We start from the raw sequence: 18,673 nt of genomic DNA, 5'->3' as shown, positions 1-18,673 counted from the left end.
ATTAGCAACTCTAAACTTCTGAATGGTATCAAATATATACCATTTCTGCATTTCAATAATCAAATATGGCACAATGATGTCCATGAACACTTTTGAGTGATGCGCCAAGGAGTCTGTGAATCTGAAGTTTGAATCACTTCACTGAAACGGACAGTTTGAACTTACTGATGTCCAAATTAAAGACTCCAAATACTTTTAAATTGTACAAGTCAAACAACAGTCTTGAGGAAACTTAATGGACAAAAATATATTGTACACACAACAAATATATTTTGAGTATTTTATATATCAGCCAAATCCTCCTGAGGGCAAATATAAGGACACAGAATTGAGATTGTCAGATTTGCATACAGTACACTGCACAGAGCTGAGAGGAAACTCATGCCTCTTTCCTCAATCTGCGCATCCCCAGAACACAGAACTGTTACTGCTGACTTAGCTGCACAGATGCTTTGGAAGAGCGAACGGCATCGGCTCAGGAAAGTGTGTCAGGCAAGCATATTTGTTATAGAGAGGGCAAGCCGAGAGCCATCCTGAACAAACGACAACAAAAAAAGACCCCAGGTGAACCCACAGTCAAAACACAGCTGATGTTTACAGGTTTAAGACGGTAACTGTCACTCGGGAGTCCATTTCAGAGGCTAAAAAAGACTTTTCTAGCAGCAGGTCACACCTTTCCCCTCACACCCTGACCCGCTGGGTTCAATCTGGCCATCGCTGCGGTCACAACACTCTGGATCGGAGGCCTTGCCAGGGTGCAGGTGGGAGGGCATCAACAGACACCGAACATGAGGCAGAGGCTTTTACTAAAAGCTCCAGAGGCCCTAGATTTTATTAGAACGCATTTGCAAGGAAGCGGACATCCTCTCTCTCCTCCTCGCAACGCTGCCGATCACTCCCGTCCGATAAGAGGGGCGAGGCCGCAGAGAAAATGCTGCATCACTCATGGTTGGGTGTCTCCTCGCGTCACGCCATGTGACCCGCTGACACACTCCCATATTGTTGGGGGTTGGGTGCAAAGGCAGGCAGGAGCATGGTAGGAGAACCTGACCAAAGCCTCGTGCCATAGTGACACTCAGCGGATTATGTCTAAATAAAGCCTCAGCACTGCATGAATCACTCTGCTACTGATCCCACTGCTCAATGAGAAAGAGAGAGAGAGAGTAAGAAGCAAATGTAAAAAAAAAAAAAAGTCAAGGGAGCGGGAATGTGAAGTGGAGAAGGCGTTCATCACTGGAGTGCCATGGCTTAGCCTAAGAGGCTTGAATAATCAGTGGTTAAGCTGTCAGCCCTGCTCTTGCACCTACCGTGTGCTACAAACTCCTGTGTGCTTTTAATCAAACAAAAACGATGAGATCCAGCCATGCTGCCAAGACAGCTATAAGACAGGCCTCAAAGTCTCTTTAAGACTTATCCTGACATATTATATTCCCTGCAATGCACAGGCACCATATGGCGGACATTTTCTCAGGTCTCTGACGTAAAGACTACCCTCGGTGTCAAGTCTTTGAGGTGAAGTGATCAGTTTTCTATTAGAGGTTAGTTTATAAATATATTCGAAGGGCAAGCAATTTTGGTTAATCAATTATTTTAACAACAACAATAAATTAATTTTACTTTTTACTAATTTAATTAATAATAATAAATTAGTAATTAAATTTTTTTTTTTAATTTTTTTTTAATAAAAGGCAACATTTAAGGGATAAATATTTTTCAAATCTATCAAATAAGGAAAAAAATGCTTATTTACTAACCTTTTCCAGAACATCTCCACCACATAAAACAAATATATAGGCTATATTTTTTTTAAATATATTTAATACAGGGCAACAACAACAAAAAAAACAACCTTTTCTAAAACATCTCCACTATATCACTGGAAACAATTTTATTAATTTTTTTAATCTATCTAACCTTTTCCAGAAAAAGGTTTCTAAAAAATCTCTAATACATCACTGGAATCTAGTGTTGTTTTTGGCGGCCTGTTTTCATTTTAGTTTTAGTCTAGTCTTTGTGTCAAGCTGTCATTTTAGTTTTTATTAGTTTTAGTCATAGTCATACTCTTTTTAGTCTAGTCAAGTTTTAGTCGACTAAAAGTCTGAGCATTTTAGTCTTATTTTAGTCAGAATTATCTATGACTATTTTCGTCTAGTTTTAGTCGACGAAAACTGATGACATTTTAGTCAAGTTTTACTCAATGCAAATTGTATTTTAGTCTCTTTTTAGTAATGCAATTCTATTTAACCCAGTCAATGTAGTATAAGTACGTATTATAGACAAAACCAAAATCTTCTTTTAGCCAAACCCATTTCAAACAAGGTTATCTTATTATATTATTGTTACCTTAGACTCAAGAATACATCCATTCCAGACACGGAAGACGCTCTGATTTGAAGTTACAACATATTTATTTTACCAACTAAACATGTTAAAAGGACACACACATACATTTAAATAAAATAAATAAAAACATTGAGATGTCTCTTAAGGTTTGTGGTGTTTTTTCCTGTGATTTTTGTGGCCACATTTTTCCCCATCTATTTCCACAACACCCGTTTTATTTTCCACTTCAATAAAAGTTTTTCCAAATGTCTTAATAAGAATAAATGCATATTTAATTTAATAATAGGAAAATAATATCCAAATTATTATTTAAATATGTATAAAATTAGACCCACATTATAGTTAAAATGTTTTTCTGTCTTGTATTTTATCTCAAAATAAAGGATGTAATTTTATTCCACATGGAAATGAGTGGAAATAAGTGAATATAGCCTCTTATTCGCTTATGAGGTATTCATAATGCTGCGGTTATTTTAACATATATAATTGCTGCCGTTATAACGGCACATTTCAAATGTTTACGTGCTTTTCTTTCTTTCTTTGAGCGGTGATGAAATATCTTGCTCTTGTAAATACTTACCAATATTTCAGTAATAAAAGTCTAGATCTTTAAAATGCATCCAGATCGAAGCACAACCGCACGGTGCTCTGCAGTGGCCAAAAAGGATATAAACCGTGAATTCTGAAGTGATTGAAAACTCAGAGATGTGGATTCAGACGGCACCACACGACCTTGGTGTTTGTCAAACAGTAATTCAGTTAGGTAATTCGGCCGGAGATTTTTACACGGGTGGTGGGAGAAAAACACTGATATTCTGTATTAAGACGACAATAAAATCACTGACTAGCCCCTGTAAATGACGAAGACACCTTACGACCGCAGGACAAACAATTACCGTCCGAATAGGGCTTACGAACCCCAACTGGCCGGCCATCGGACCCGTTCACTCACCGGAGACGCCGCGCGAGTGGGGTTTGAAGAGAGTGATGTCACCTGCGTCTGCGCAGTGAGACCTGATGCAGCCCCTGAATGAGACGCACAGAAATACTGCAAAATAAAAACACGACTTTTCGTCTCGTCTCATTTTCGTCAACGAAAATGAAGAGACATTTTAGCATAGTTTTTATTTTGTGAACCACATTTAGTCTCGTTTTTATTCGTCATCGTCACATGACCAGCATTTACGTTGCGTCTCGTCTCGTTTTCGTCACGTTATAAAGGTTCGTTGACGAAGATATTTAGTCATACTTTTCGTTGACGAAAACAACACTACTGGAATCAATCAATCAAAACATGAAAAAAAAACACAACAAAAAATAGCAAATAAAAATATATAGCTACAAAAGTAGAAAGGAGGAAAAAAAGACCATTTCACTGCGGTGGATCAGTAAGAAAATTTTTGAGCCCTGGATTTTATATTGGAATTCCAATTTCAGTCTCAAATCAAGTGTCTGAGTCTAAGTTGAGTCTCATACCAATTAATTTGCGTCATGCACAACTCCAATCCAAGTCTCAGAGTTGAGTTCCTTCCTCTGCCATAAAGAAATAGAGAACAGCACAAGGTAACTACGTGCATTGGGTGTATAGCTTGGACTCCATGACTGATTAAATTGGTTCGCTGACAGATTAACAACAGGATGACCTGACTTAATCAAACATCCAGCCGCATCAGTAGCTTACATGACCCACGGATCTGCTAATTCAGACATGCCTGCAATGTTTCCCTAACCTTTTCCAGAACATCTTCTCCACTACATCACTGGAAACAATAAAAATAGCCACGCCATCCAGCCAAGCATTAAGAACGACGGCAGCGGGTGGTCCAGGGCCGGTTCGACTAACTCCCACCCCCCTCCATCTTCCTGGGTCCTGATTGATCTCACGGCCCATCGGCGGGTTAAATTACACTGCAGAGTGGCTTTACGGAGAGACAAAGGGCCCAGGATTTCACAGGCCATAATTCTTTCCGGGCCTTAACTTTGAAAAGGTGCAGCATTCAATTTCAGCCCTCGGCAACACTTTGCATTCGCTTATGAGTTATGACATAGCCATGACGTTTTTAACTTACTATACGGCCACGCTGAGGAGACCTGCGTACCAATCAGGGTGGGCGGGGGAAATAAACAAATTCTCTGTCAGCACCAAGTATCAGTAATTTAATACAGTAAATAAAAGTGGCCCGTATTCTGGCTGAAGCTGAAGACGAGTTGGCTCCTTTCCACATCTTGCCGAAAGCGTTGAAGTAAAGTCGGATATGAAATGATTTACATGTACATTCATGTTTTGGATCTCAGTCCGAAATGACATCCAGGCTCCCATAGTTTCCTGGCACATAGGGAATGGAGAGGAAGCCCAGGGAATGGCAGAGGCCTTTTGATACTGCAACTCTGCCGAACCAGCAACTCGGAAGCCAGGACAGCATGAGATCCGGAGAAAAAAAAAAAAACAGCCAAAGCACAAAAAGACCAGCTGCTTCGAGATCATGGGCGTCAGTGGGGGGAAAAAAAGTCTTGTTAGAGAGAATATAATTGAACTTGTCTGGCAAGTAATAGCTTTTCCTAAAACTTCATGCATCTGTTCCATGCTGATGAAAATATACAGTGAGGTAAATATGCAACTGAAACTAATCTAAAGTGGTTTAAGAGACATAAGTCCTCATCGATGACATTTGCAATTTACTCTAGCTTAAGAATCTGCCCATATTTATAATCATACTATAAGTGATAAGCACAGCTTTCCAAGCTTTTCCAGCAGCTAAAAAAAGGCACCATGCTAAAATGCAAATCCGAATTGCCTGACAGGAACATTTCAAAACACTCAAGCTGTAAAACAACCTTTAAATCTAAGAACCTACTAGATCTAAAAGTCACAGTTCTTTATAAGTCAAGCATTAAGGCACGTCTGATTTCTCAGGAGGTAGCACTATTTGTGCAGTGATTTAGAAATAATAGAAAATCAGCAATATGAAACCGCTGAGTTGTTTTAGGGTAAACATGAGGGGAGGCTAAAAGTCATTGGCAACGTCGTTGACATTTCCATTCTAAAAAGCAAAAAGTTGTGATAGTCTGTAAGGGGGAAGTTCTCGATTAGCATAAGATATGCTGTTTGCATCTTTTTGATGAATTTTGATGCGATCCGCTTTACAAGGACTGACACAAGATGCTATTTAACTTGACAAACCAATGATCGGTTAAATAAAGTAAGGTAACATTTCTCAAAGTATGTTCCTATAACACGGCCAAAAAGACCAGCTGCTTCGAGATCATGGGCGTCAGTGGGGGGAAAAAAAGTCTTGTTAGAGAGAATATAATTGAACTTGTCTGGCAAGTAATAGCTTTTCCTAAAACTTCATGCATCTGTAAAACTCAAGCTGTAAAACAACCTTTAAATCTAAGAACCTACTAGATCTAAAAGTCACAGTTCTTTATAAGTCAAGCATTAAGGCACGTCTGATTTCTCAGGAGGTAGCACTATTTGTGCAGTGATTTAGAAATAATAGAAAATCAGCAATATGAAACCGCTGAGTTGTTTTAGGGTAAACATGAGGGGAGGCTAAAAGTCATTGGCAACGTCGTTGACATTTCCATTCTAAAAAGCAAAAAGTTGTGATAGTCTGTAAGGGGGAAGTTCTCGATTAGCATAAGATATGCTGTTTGCATCTTTTTGATGAATTTTGATGCGATCCGCTTTACAAGGACTGACACAAGATGCTATTTAACTTGACAAACCAATGATCGGTTAAATAAAGTAAGGTAACATTTCTCAAAGTATGTTCCTATAACACGGCTGTGCTAATTGGAGATCCATTTTTTGTTTGAACAAACATTCCTTTTTTATTCAACGTTTGGAAACAGGCCAACAAGGCGGCAAAGGAATAATGGTGTTAATTAAGACACCTGTTCTTCTGCGAATTCACTCGATGCTTCCAATAACCCCAGATAATAATAAATGCTCTACATTTCAAAAGTGCTTAATAAAGAGAACATATACAGGTATGATGTGCTTGTAAACAGAGCAAACACTGGAACTGTAGTGCTGTTAATCAAATTGATTGGAAACGTCTTTCCTATTGGCCAACTGTTAGCCAACTTGCTGGAGACAAGTTCAAGATCTGTCAAACCATGGACCCGTATTGATGTTTGCACCACTTCAATCTCACACAGCACCCATTCACATTATAGCACTGAAGTGAATGAAGACCTAAGCAGTTTTTGTCTGCTGTGCTCTGTAGATTTAGACCTGAAACATACTCTAAGCAAGTATATTACGGCTAATGCTTCCAGCTACCTGATTTCACACATCAGTGCATCCAGGATTGCAAGTCCAAACTTCTACGGTCAGTTTTCTCCTTCAGGTCATCCACTGCCATGCCAGACCAATAGTTTCTCTTATAGAATCGGGTTAACAAACAACTTTTTGTCTTCTCTCTATTCTGATAGTATAGCAATTAAAAATACAGTTTAAAAGAAGTTCACCCAAAAATAAGATCAAACTTTCTGACTTTGTTCTGTGCCGCACAAAAGATGATATGAAGAACGCTGGTAACCAAAGCTTTTCTATTGTAAAAAAATATATATATATCTCAAAATATCTTTTGTGCTCCACAGAAAAAAATACAGCATACAGGTTTGGAACAACATAAGGGTGAGTAAATGATGACAGAAAATTATCCCTTTAATAGCTGAAAAAGAACCTACTAGATCTAAAACATTTTTTGAAGGTATACCCCTTTTGGGTACTGACGTTTATCCCAGCTAGATTTAGTTGTTAAAAGGTGTAATGTGTAATTTCCATGACGCTAATGCCAACAAACATTTTGTTTACACCCCTATTAAACAGATTGTCCCGCCCCAAACTAACGTCATAGGTTGAGTAAATTATGGACAGGGAAATGTTGAAAGTTCAATGTTTTGACTTTTTTTTTAGAGAAATCAAACTACGAAAACTTAAAACAACAAGACCAAGCATTCGTGTTACGCATGGAGTATGTTTGTGGCCTTACAGACCATATTAAATGTTTGAATACCTTGTTTGAATCAGTCAGTCCAGTAGTTACATCATGACATTGGTAATCCTAGAGCCGCAAAACCCTCTGCAAGTTTACTTGAAACGCTTCAGCATTAAAGAATTCTGACACACAGAAAATAAACTGCTGCAGGGGTCAAGGACAACACAGAGGAAGCGTGTGAAGCGAAAGTACACACTCGGATTGTGGCACGGAGCATCAGTTTTCCAGCATAGCCGGTGGGCATTACATTGCTTCAGATAAAGTCTTAGATAGAAGAAGCGGTAAGCACTGTGTGTGTGAACTGAGTTTGGGCTCGAAACGAGTGACCTCACAGATTCTAATCCCTCATCTCTCTTTGCACGCTTCCCTCTGAGAGGAACTGCCAGAGGGGAAACTTGAAAGCTAAAGAGAGTAAGGGAGGGTGTGTGAGAAAGAGTGTGTGTGAGAAAGAGACGAAATAACATGCAAAGAGGAAAGAGTGTACAGAAGCAGAAAAAAAAAGCACAACAAAGTCACATTTAGATGCTGGCTTACCTGCACACAGTTCACAAGACGGGACGGTGAAGTGAGGATAGTCAAAGGGGTTGTGGGAGGAGGGTCCGGGCGGGTTGATCCAGCCGCTGACGGGTGGTCCGGGAGGGAGGAAGGAAGGATGGAGTGACAGGGAGCAGGGAGACGGGGAGGCCAGAGGGGGGATATGAAGCACTAGTCCTCTGTCTTTCTCTCTTTATCCCTCTGGCACAGAGGCATAGAGGCAGACACCAGTACCTGCAGCCACTCAAATAATAGGAGAGAAAAGAGTGCTCGCATCCACACACACGCTCCAGCACAGAGAGGAAAGAGAGACCGCCCCTCCCACTCCCTCCCAGGACCCAATCGCACGCAGACTTCGCCGGCAACGAATGGGAGCGCAGGCAGCCGGTGCCATGCCCTAGCCAATAAGTGCAATTGCTCATATCCAGTTGGAATAATTAGTCCCGAGAGCAACGCAGAGCGGCTTCCCTTCTGAAGGACAGACAAACGGGCGCACTTACCCAATAAGTGTGATTTAAGACCGCATCCGACATTAGAGTAATTAGATTGTGCCGCACTTAACCTAGCAGAATAACGCTGCATGCTTCACTGCAGAACTGGCAGAGGCGCAGGCTACACGGGAAGGGCTTTGGAAAGGTGCAATGATGTTAAGTAGGCAGAAATGATGCTTATAGAGGAGAAGGAATAGGAACTTTTACCACGGTGATCAATGTGTATCATTATCACACTGTGACGCTTCCAGGTTTGCATTCACAACCAGGAGCAGGAATGAAAAAATAAAAAAAAAATACACAGAAAGTATCATGTAATGCACATGAAATACAAAACATTGGTCCAAAAAATCATTACGAATTCCTGTTTATAGGTCGTTATGCATATTGTCGCATGTAAACGTATTAATTTTTATTTTTATCAACTGATCAAATGTCATTATATCATATACTACCATTCAAAAATGTGATATACAAATTTGTAATGAAATGAATACTTTTATTCAGTAAGGATGCACTTGTTTGATCAAAAATAGAAAATTACAATTTTAAATAAATTCTGTTCTTTCAATTTTCTATTATTCAAAGAATCCCGGAAAAGTATATATCATGGTTTCTATGAAAATATTAAGCAGCAACATTGATAATAATAAATGTTTAATGAGCACAAAAGGAGTGATGATGCTGAAAATTCAGCTTTGCCATACTAAAATAGAAAACAGTTGGCCTATTTTCAATTGCAATATTCCTGAATTGTTTTTACTGTATTTTTGATCAAATAAATGCAGGCTTGGTGAGCATGAGAATTCTTTCTAAAACATAAAAAAAAAATCTTACAGATCCTAAACTTTTGAACAGTTGTGTAGTTTCGATATTTATATATTATGTAAATGTAATATATAATATAATATAGTAACACTTTACAATGAGGTCTCATTGGTTAACATTAGTTAATTCATAAACGAACATAAACTAACAATGAACAATACATTTTTAAAGCATTTATGAACCATTAATGTTAGTAGTTCACAGTGCATGAACTAATGTTAACAGATACAACTTTTGATCTTAAATGAATTGGTAAATGTTGAGATAAACATTAAGATTAATAAATGCTGTAGAATTATTATCCATTCTTAGTTAGTAATAAACTAATGTTAACAATGAAACGTTATTGTAATTTAATATATTACAATACAATACAATACAATAAGATACAATACAATACAATACAATACAATACAGAAGGATGACAGTAAAAAATTAACTGGCTAAAAATGAAAATTACCCCATGATTTACTAAACCTCAAGCCATCCTAGGTGTATATGTCTTTCTTCTTTCAGACGAATACAATTGGAGTTATATTAATAGATATCCTGGCTCTTCCAAGCTTTATAATGGCAGTGAATGGCAGCCCAAAATTTGAAGCCCAAAAAAGTGCATCCATCCATTATAAAAGTAATCCACACAGATCCGGGGGGTTAATAAAAGCCTTCTGAAGCGAAAGTAAAATATCTAGCTTCTGGTGGACCGGCTTCCGTATTCAACTTACGGAAAAAGCGTAACTGGCCCGATGATGACGTCGGACGTAGCGTAAGCATTTGAACTGCGAGAGGCGTTACACTTTTTTCGTTGAAGTTGAATATGGAAGGTGGTCCACAGGAAGCTAGGCCCCCCAGAGCCATGTGGATTTTAATGGATGGATGCACTTTTTTGGGCTTCAAATTTTGGGCTGCCATTATAATGTTTGGAAGAGCCAGGACATTTTTTAATATACCTCTGATTGTATTCGTCTGAAAGAAGAATGTCATATACACCTAGGATGGCTTGAGGGTGAGTAAATCATAGGGTAACTTTCATTTTTGGGTGGCAGTTCAGTGGCGGTAAATATAGCCTGTTAATCAAAAAGATCATTTCTGACTTTACACTTTCTCTGCATAAAATCTAAATCAAAGAGTCGGAACGGAACTCATTTCATAAAACCCTTTTTCTGTTTTCCAGATCGATATTCTGGCTCAGGTCTAAGCTTGAGAAATTACTGTTGGAATGAAGAATGAAAAGCACCTCGGCCAGCACGATCCCCTTCACAGCACGAAGGACCGATGTGGGGACATGGACTTAATAATGTCCTATTAACAACCGCAAGAAAGGGACCTCTATATGCTTTCAGGATGACAGGGCAGCGCTCAAAGTGGCAAAACTTCTCTTAGCACCCAATTCTGCTGACACCCAAGCGACGAAGCAATATTTCAGGGTCAGGGCTCCCAAGCCGCTCTCGCTTTCTCAGAAGAATACGCACTTCTGCTCAGTGAAATCGATGCACCTATCGATACCGTGCATCATAACATGAGCCGATATGCATAGCATGAGCAAGCACAAACCTATGATGATTCAGCAGCGGTCCAAACAAAGCCCTCCCAGATATCACTGTGTCAGTGTTTACAAGTAAAGCAGTTTAAGCATGAAGTTGACAGCGATGGTGAAATGTGCTATAGACTGTGGCACGCTACAGAGCGCAGGGTTTCCTCCAAGAGGACTGGGTGGGAGAGGAGGGCCCATAAAAAATGCATGAGCAACAGGAGGAGATGTCACATCGGATATGTTTCCAGCTGCAGAGATACCGGTGTGTGTGGAGAGCCGTGAGAGTGAAAGGTACAGTACAAGTGAACTCAGGTCTAAGAGGAGAGAAGTAAGGGGAAAAAAAGCACTTAACTTCCACCGCTAAACCTGCCAAAACCATAGCTGCGCTGTGCCAGCAATAACAAAGATTTAGACGTAAATCCATTGATGCGCAAGAGATTTAATGGCTTATGTATGGCTTGATGTGTAAATATCCACAATCGCTATTAAAAAAAAAACTAGCATTTACTCAGCCTGTATAGGCTGTCATCACACTTACAGGCCCAGTGATTTACATTTAGTCTGAGACACAGATCTGTTTCATTATAAACGCATTTACAACAATGGGGTTTTGAGAGAATGGCGTACCACTGCCTTAGTCTACAATTTCAGAAAAGATATCTCATCAAATATTCATTAATTCTGGGGTACAATCATGCTTTAAATGTCATGCTTAGCAGGGGAGATGGGCTCCGCTTAGGCAAGAGGATTTATAACATGTGGCACTTATAAGTGGATGTCATTATACTGGGGTTTGATGTCTTTAAACAGTGACTGGCAATAAAAACACACCGTAGGCATCAAGCACAAATAAATCAAGGTTGTGTTGTTTAAAATAAAGCAAAGTATTATTTATTGGCCTGTGACTTTTTTAAAAATTAACAAATATAAATGGTTTAAATCCAACTCTGGCTCACTGGAGAAACATGCCTATGGCGAAATTTCTACATTTATAATTACGCATTTAGCAAGTGCTTTTATCCAAAGCGACCATTTCTGAAATTAAATCTTCAGGGAGTGCACAGTGCTAAAAGAGTTAATGCGTTTGAAATAACTTCCCACCTACAATAAACTGAAACAATAGTGTTAACAAAAGCAAACGGGAGATAAAAACGCATGCTGAAGAAACCATGCCAGTTCAGCTTGCTTCTAGAAGTCTTTGATCCGTTTTACCGTGACTCCTACCCGAGCTAAAGTGTCATGAAACCCCCCTGTTTTAGCCTGGTTGCTCACACCTCAGAGTTGGAAAAAGTCTCTAGAAATGGACGTGTAAAGCTGTAAAAAAAAAAAAAAAAAAAAAAAGGTAGGAGTGTAGAGAGGGGTATCAAGGGAGACAACAACCAATAAACACAGACCTACAGCACACTCATTATACAGACACATGAATATTAAAATATGACCATGGAGCCACCTTGATGCATAAAATCTAACCATATGATAAACTGCCAAAATGAGAGAGAAACGCAGAACATTTAAAAGGTCTAATAATATTTTCAATACATTTAAGAGCACTACAGTCTCTAAACAAATGACACACGTCAGTTTAACACAGAAAGAATAAAGGATATTTTTTTGCCTCTAATATATTTATATATATATACACATACACACTCACCTAAAGGATTATTAGGAACACCATACTAATACTGTGTTTGACCCCCTTTCGCCTTCAGAACTGCCTTAATTCTACGTGGCAATGATTCAACAAGGTGCTGAAAGCATTCTTTAGAAATGTTGGCCCATATTGATAGGATAGCATCTTGCAGTTGATGGAGATTTGTGGGATGCACATCCAGGGCACGAAGTTCCCGTTCCACCACATCCCAAAGATGCTCTATTGGGTTGAGATCTGGTGACTGTGGGGGCCATTTTAGTACAGTGAACTCATTGTCATGTTCAAGAAACCAATTTGAAATGATTCAAGCTTTGTGACATGGTGCATTATCCTGCTGGAAGTAGCCATCAGAGGATGGGTACATGGTGGTCATAAAGGGATGGACATGGTCAGAAACAATGCTCAGGTAGGCCGTGGCATTTAAACAATGCCCGATTGGCACTAAGGGGCCTAAAGTGTGCCAAGAAAACATCCCCCACACCATTACACCACCACCACCAGCCTGCACAGTGGTAACAAGGCATGATGGATCCATGTTCTCATTCTGTTTACGCCAAATTCTGACTCTACCATCTGAATGTCTCAACAGAAATCGAGACTCATCAGACCAGGCAACATTTTTCCAGTCTTCAACTGTCCAATTTTGGTGAGCTCGTGCAAATTGTAGCCTCTTTTTCCTATTTGTAGTGGAGATGAGTGGTACCCGGTGGGGTCTTCTGCTGTTGTAGCCCATCCGCCTCAAGGTTGTGCGTGTTGTGGCTTCACAAATGCTTTGCTGCATACCTCGGTTGTAACGAGTGGTTATTTCAGTCAAAGTTGCTCTTCTATCAGCTTGAATCAGTCGGCCCATTCTCCTCTGACCTCTAGCATCAACAAGGCATTTTCGCCCACAGGACTGCCGCATACTGGATGTTTTTCCCTTTTCACACCATTCTTTGTAAACCCTAGAAATGGTTGTGCGTGAAAATCCCAGTAACTGAGCAGATTGTGAAATACTCAGACCGGCTCGTCTGACACCAACAACCATGCCACGCTCAAAATTGCTTAAATCACCTTTCTTTCCCATTCTGACATTCAGTTTGGAGTTCAGGAGATTGTCTTGACCAGGACCACACCCCTAAATGCATTGAAGCAACTGCCATGTGATTGGTTGATTAGATAATTGCATTAATGAGAAATTGAACAGGTGTTCCTAATAATCCTTTAGGTGAGTGTACTTTAGCTGGTTGAATTTTATATAATATACATTTTTCAGTTTAGTCTTTTAAAAGGGCATTTTAAATAATAAATGATGTGCAGTGTTGTCAAAAATACTACTTCCAATACTACTCAATTCCAGCAGATTGGATAGCCTACATGATACTAGCTGCGCTTTCTCGCTCTCTCATTTCTCAAACATTGAGTTGACACACAAACTCCCCTCACTCACTTTCATTTGCTCCAGATGAATATTGTTGGTATTACAGGGCTTGAATTTGGACATGGGATTGCCTGTACTCAATGCTGTAGATTTTGTGCTCACCACTAAACCACTAGCCAGTGGCTGATGAGCAAAAAAAGCCAATGTCAAGCCCTGGCTACTAGTGTTCATTACAGCTGGAAACTGCTATTGTAAAGGTACGTTTAGGCACACACACAAAAAAAGGGACAGTTTACCCAAAAATTATTACCCAAGAATGAGTTTCCAGAATGTTGGTAACCAGACTGCTAGCCATTGATTTTGATAGTTTTTTTTTGTTTTGTTTTTTTAAACAAAAAGCAGTGTTAATTTCGTTTTACGAATAATGTGTCAAGTTTTTCACTGACGAAAACGAGACAATAACTAAATAAAAACTATGAAAATCCACCTACATTTTCATCAACGAATAAAAATAAAATGAAAATTTTATGTAGGGACAATTAGGGAAGAGATCCAGTCTGAACTGATGTCTTGTGTAATAGATGCGCTCATTTGAATGGTAACATGCTGATCTAACTGCGGGAAAATGCGGCGTTGTTGCGTTTCACAATCAATGAATAGCGCACATTTATGCCAGGAACTAATGCTGAGGAATAATGACAAATGTTTACTTTACAATGTTTATATAGTAATATGTTTTCAGATGGTTGTAACAATGCATATTTTATCTCCCTCATCTGAAACTGAATGAGCAGCCTGCAACTGCAATGGTAAGGTGCAGACAGTCAATGTGTATTTCGAGCTTGTTTATAATTAAAGGTATGCATTATACATATGTTTTTGGTTACACAATAAACTCAAACTGTATTTAATTTAATTCCCATGTTATTCATAGTCAGGAGGAAAGACTAAGAACAGTTTTTGACAAATTATTCAATAAAGTATCAGGGTTATAATAGTTTTGCGCTTGAATGGTCAAAAACACAATTATGTCAAAATGTCAGTTTATGTAATGCTTAAATGCTCAATTAATGCATATTACAATTTAACTAAACTCATTAGATTTTAGTTGACTAAATGTACTGTAGATTTAGTCAACTAAAATCGTATTATATTTAGTCGACTAAAACTAGACTAAAACTAAAACAATTCAGGTGACTAAAGATATCCATCTCAATGCGATTTTCTTCCCAGGTTAAATAAAGGTAAAAAAATAAAATAAAACCTAAATGACATTTTTGTCAAAAGACTATGACTAAAACTAAATCAAAATTTGTTGTCAAAATTAACATTGCTAAAAAGTCAGTGCTACTGTCAACTTTCTGGTTACCAACATTCTTCAAAATATCTTATTTTGTGTTCAGCCGAAGAAAGAAACTCTTACAAGTTTGGAACAACATAAGGGTAAATAACAGAATTAAAATTTTTGGGTGAACTAACCCTTTAAGCCTGTTTTTTGGATTTGCAACTTTCAAATTGTATAAATTTCCATCCAATTGAATTGAATAATCCTTTTAAATTAATAAAATAAACTACAGCTTAATAGAACATTTTGTATAAATCTTAAAGGAACAAGGGAAAGGACCAGTTTATGTGATTCATATTTATAAATTTAAACATATTTTAGCAACTTTTTTTACATTTTTGAATACAAAACATGAATAGTACAATAGTACAATTCACTTTTTATTCCTAATGACATGGCTGCTTTAATGATGGATTTAAATACATTTTCATGGTCGGTAAAAACGTTTATGGATTGTAAATCATCTCAGTTAACATCCACTGGCTCAAGAGTGAGTTCATTTTGGATCTTGCTCATATGGTAAACTTCAAAATCTGTAGATTGCAATGACTATGATATGTCATTGTTAGTTCAACAAATAAGCCAATATTTAGCTTGATATAATTTAGAGTATCATATTTATAATATATAATTTACTATCATATTTCCATAGTCATTCATGTGACATCTCATTGAAGCAGCATCTCATTGACCGTTTTGGCAGCTTCATATGCAGAGACGAGAGCGCAAGATAGTAAATGAAGCAGCAGCATAAACCACCTCCATAAAACCAACAGCGTTCAGCGGCAGAGCATCTTCATTTCAGTGACTCACGAAGACAGCATAAACACAGCACGTCTAACAGACATGGCTTTGCCTCCGCAACCAATGTAATTAAAGCCAACATCTTGTCCCGCTCTCGTATCATTACCGTCTGTAGACCATTTGGATGAGCTTTGTTATTACTTACTTGCTGCTAAATATAGATTTCCTGTGCCAGCGCTAGAGATTGCAGTCAGCTGCAGATTGTTCCTCGTGTTTGCCGTCACAAAGACTTACGTGGATACTATATAGACAGGGGTGCAACAAGCTCTTTTGAATCGGGCACCTCTTTTTTTTTGGGGGGGGGGGGGGGGGCACTATAAAAGGCTGATTACAATGAAAAGAATGTCAAGGTTTATATTTAGGATATTCTAGTACTGTATTAACGGGTAAGCTAATACACTAAAAGTAAATGCATGAGTGATTTTTTTGTGTGCAATCAATTAATCGCGATTAAATCGCTTTCAAAATAAAAGTTTGTGTTTACATAATATATGTGTGTGTACTAGGGATATTACCGATTAATCGATGATCGTTGATAATTGTCGATAATACATTTAATCGATAGAACTTATCGATCATCGATTAAAGCTACACTGTGTGATATTTTCCCCCATCTAGCGGTTAAAAGGTATATGACCATCCAGTGAATATTAGTTTCTCTTCCTCTCAATTCCGATTTCGTTTTAACTCCTACGGTGGCCGATTTAGTCCAAGATTAATATGGCTTCCAGTTCGACCTCGTCCACATTCGACACGGTGCCATCGAGTGTTAAAACGCGAAAGGCGAAGCTTGAATTTACGGGTATGTCCCTCTTTGGCTAATGTACTTTCAAGATGGAGGGGCAACATGGAGACCCGCATTCGAACCCTTCACCCGTATGTATTTTCAATGGCATATTATAAACTTACGAGAATACTTTATTACTTGAAAGAAGTAAATACACATTAATGAGCACATATATTTTTGAAAGAACTAAGTGTTTTTAGCTAAGAATAAACTAAAAAAGTTACACAGTGTAGCTTTAAGCGTGCATGCTGCACAACCGTGAAACAGACACGAGGAAAAATAAAGCGAGCGCGCCAGAGTTATGTTTGGGACAATTTTACAGCTAGAGTTACACCATCTTGACTGTAAGTTTGCTTGTGCATTCACAGCCTTTTGTTTTGTCCAAACGTAAGTTGTAATGTTGTGTTTATTTTGTGTAGGCCTATCTATATCTGATTTATCTCATATAGAATGTATTTAGGGGCCAAGCACCGAAGATGCGGAGCCCCTCTTGAAATCGTTAGATTTCTTATTATTATTATTATTCCACCATTGAAGTCTATGGCAGCCCATAGAACCGTTTGCGGGAAAGTTATGAAATTTGGCAAACAGATAGAGGACTGGCCCAACATTAACCACACCAATTTTGGAGTCTCTAAAACAATCCCTCTAGCGCCACCCCCTGTCCAAAGTTTGACTTATATTTTTGCTAATAACTTTTGAACCATAAGGGCTAGAAACAAAATTATTTTTCCCTCTGATTTCTTGGCTCAAGCCAATTTGATTGCACCCTATGCCGTCATTTTCCGTCATAATAATTTTGCTCCAATTTTCACAAAAATTCAACCAGATCATCTCCAGACCATGTTGAGAAAAAAAATATGGAATTCAAGTTGATTCGTCAAATCGTTTTTGATAAACGCACAAACAAATTTTACGTAGCGGTTGCAAAAATACACCTAAGGCTATATCTCCGCAATGCTTTATCGTATTCAAACCAAACTTGGTACATGTCATCACAAGCATGACCTGAGGCAACCTGCAGCGTTTCGGCGCAGCGCCACCTACTGGTCCGGAGATACAAAAAATGGCTATTTTTGCTTATAACTTCTGAACCATAACGATGGCTTCGTTAGATTCAGGATGGCATGCAAAGTCGTCTCATATACAATTTTCCATATCAGCCATTTTGAATTATGTGCTAAAATGCTGTATTTTATGAACGCATGAACGGATTGTTACGAAACTCGATATAGGTCATCAGCTCGATGCCCTGAACGAGCCTGAGAAGTTTTGAAACAGCGCCACCTAGTGGAGAATTTCCTTTTTTCAAATGCTTATAACTTTGGTTGGGGTTGACTTATTTTCTTGGGACTAACTTTTTTTGTCTCCTGAATCCTTGCCGAGTCCAACGATACCAGACTTGCCAGGTTTTGGCATATGGTTTGTGCAGCGTTGTAATTTAGCGCTTAAAAAACGTTAGCTGATATCTTCGAAACCGCTAGTCTGATCGAGACGAAACCAGCACCAGGAAATCAAAAACATAGGTCGATAGCAGTACATCAATGCCCAAATATTAAAATATTGATAGTGAGGGGGTGTAAAATCCAATCAAAGTCAGGTGTCAATCATTTTTTACATGTTTTTTCATATAAATGTCTATAACTCCAAAACGAAATGAGATATTTCCACCAAAACTGACACACACATATATGGGCTCACTCCGATGACACATAAAAATTTTTTGTAGGATTGTGCCTCTTGGTGGCGCTATAATAGAACAAAACATGACATTGGCTCTATACAACTCAATGTTTGGGGTTTTAACATTTTTACTTTAAATTGTCTTCACTCATTTTATCAGTTGGTCTGCTACTAGCTTCCTTGTTTGCTTCTATTGTGCTTTGCCCCGGTATTGCTGCTTGCAGCATTATTTACATTTACATTTATTCATTTAGCAGATGCTTTTATCCAAAGCGACTTACAACTGAGGAATACAGTAAGT

The 18,673-nt window shown here is 38.5% G+C and overlaps 2 protein-coding genes across 5 annotated transcripts in view; one reads left to right on the top strand and one right to left on the bottom strand.

The window, feature by feature from the left end:
* Positions 1 to 8,182, bottom strand: part of pcbp3 (poly(rC) binding protein 3) — a 78,722-nt gene extending 70,540 nt beyond the window's left edge. For 2 of the 4 annotated variants that reach the window (XM_079820831.1, XM_079820836.1), the window contains exon 1: positions 7,887 to 8,154. The gene's annotated coding sequence lies outside the window, so the exon portion shown is untranslated. Of the gene's footprint in view, positions 1 to 7,886 lie in introns of all 4 variants that reach the window. The other 2 variants (XM_079820833.1, XM_079820834.1) reach the window with 2 other exon arrangements.
* The window catches only part of tfpia (tissue factor pathway inhibitor a), a 1,059,262-nt gene that overhangs the window by 365,908 nt on the left and 674,681 nt on the right, over positions 1 to 18,673 (top strand). The window lies entirely within an intron of this gene.

This window comes from Gobio gobio (genome assembly GCF_949357685.1).
Source record: "Gobio gobio genome assembly, chromosome: 7".
Taxonomy (NCBI): Eukaryota; Metazoa; Chordata; class Actinopteri; order Cypriniformes; family Gobionidae; genus Gobio; species Gobio gobio.
The sequence above is the reverse complement of the archived record's forward strand: the minus strand, read 5'-3'. Positions and strand labels throughout refer to the sequence as shown.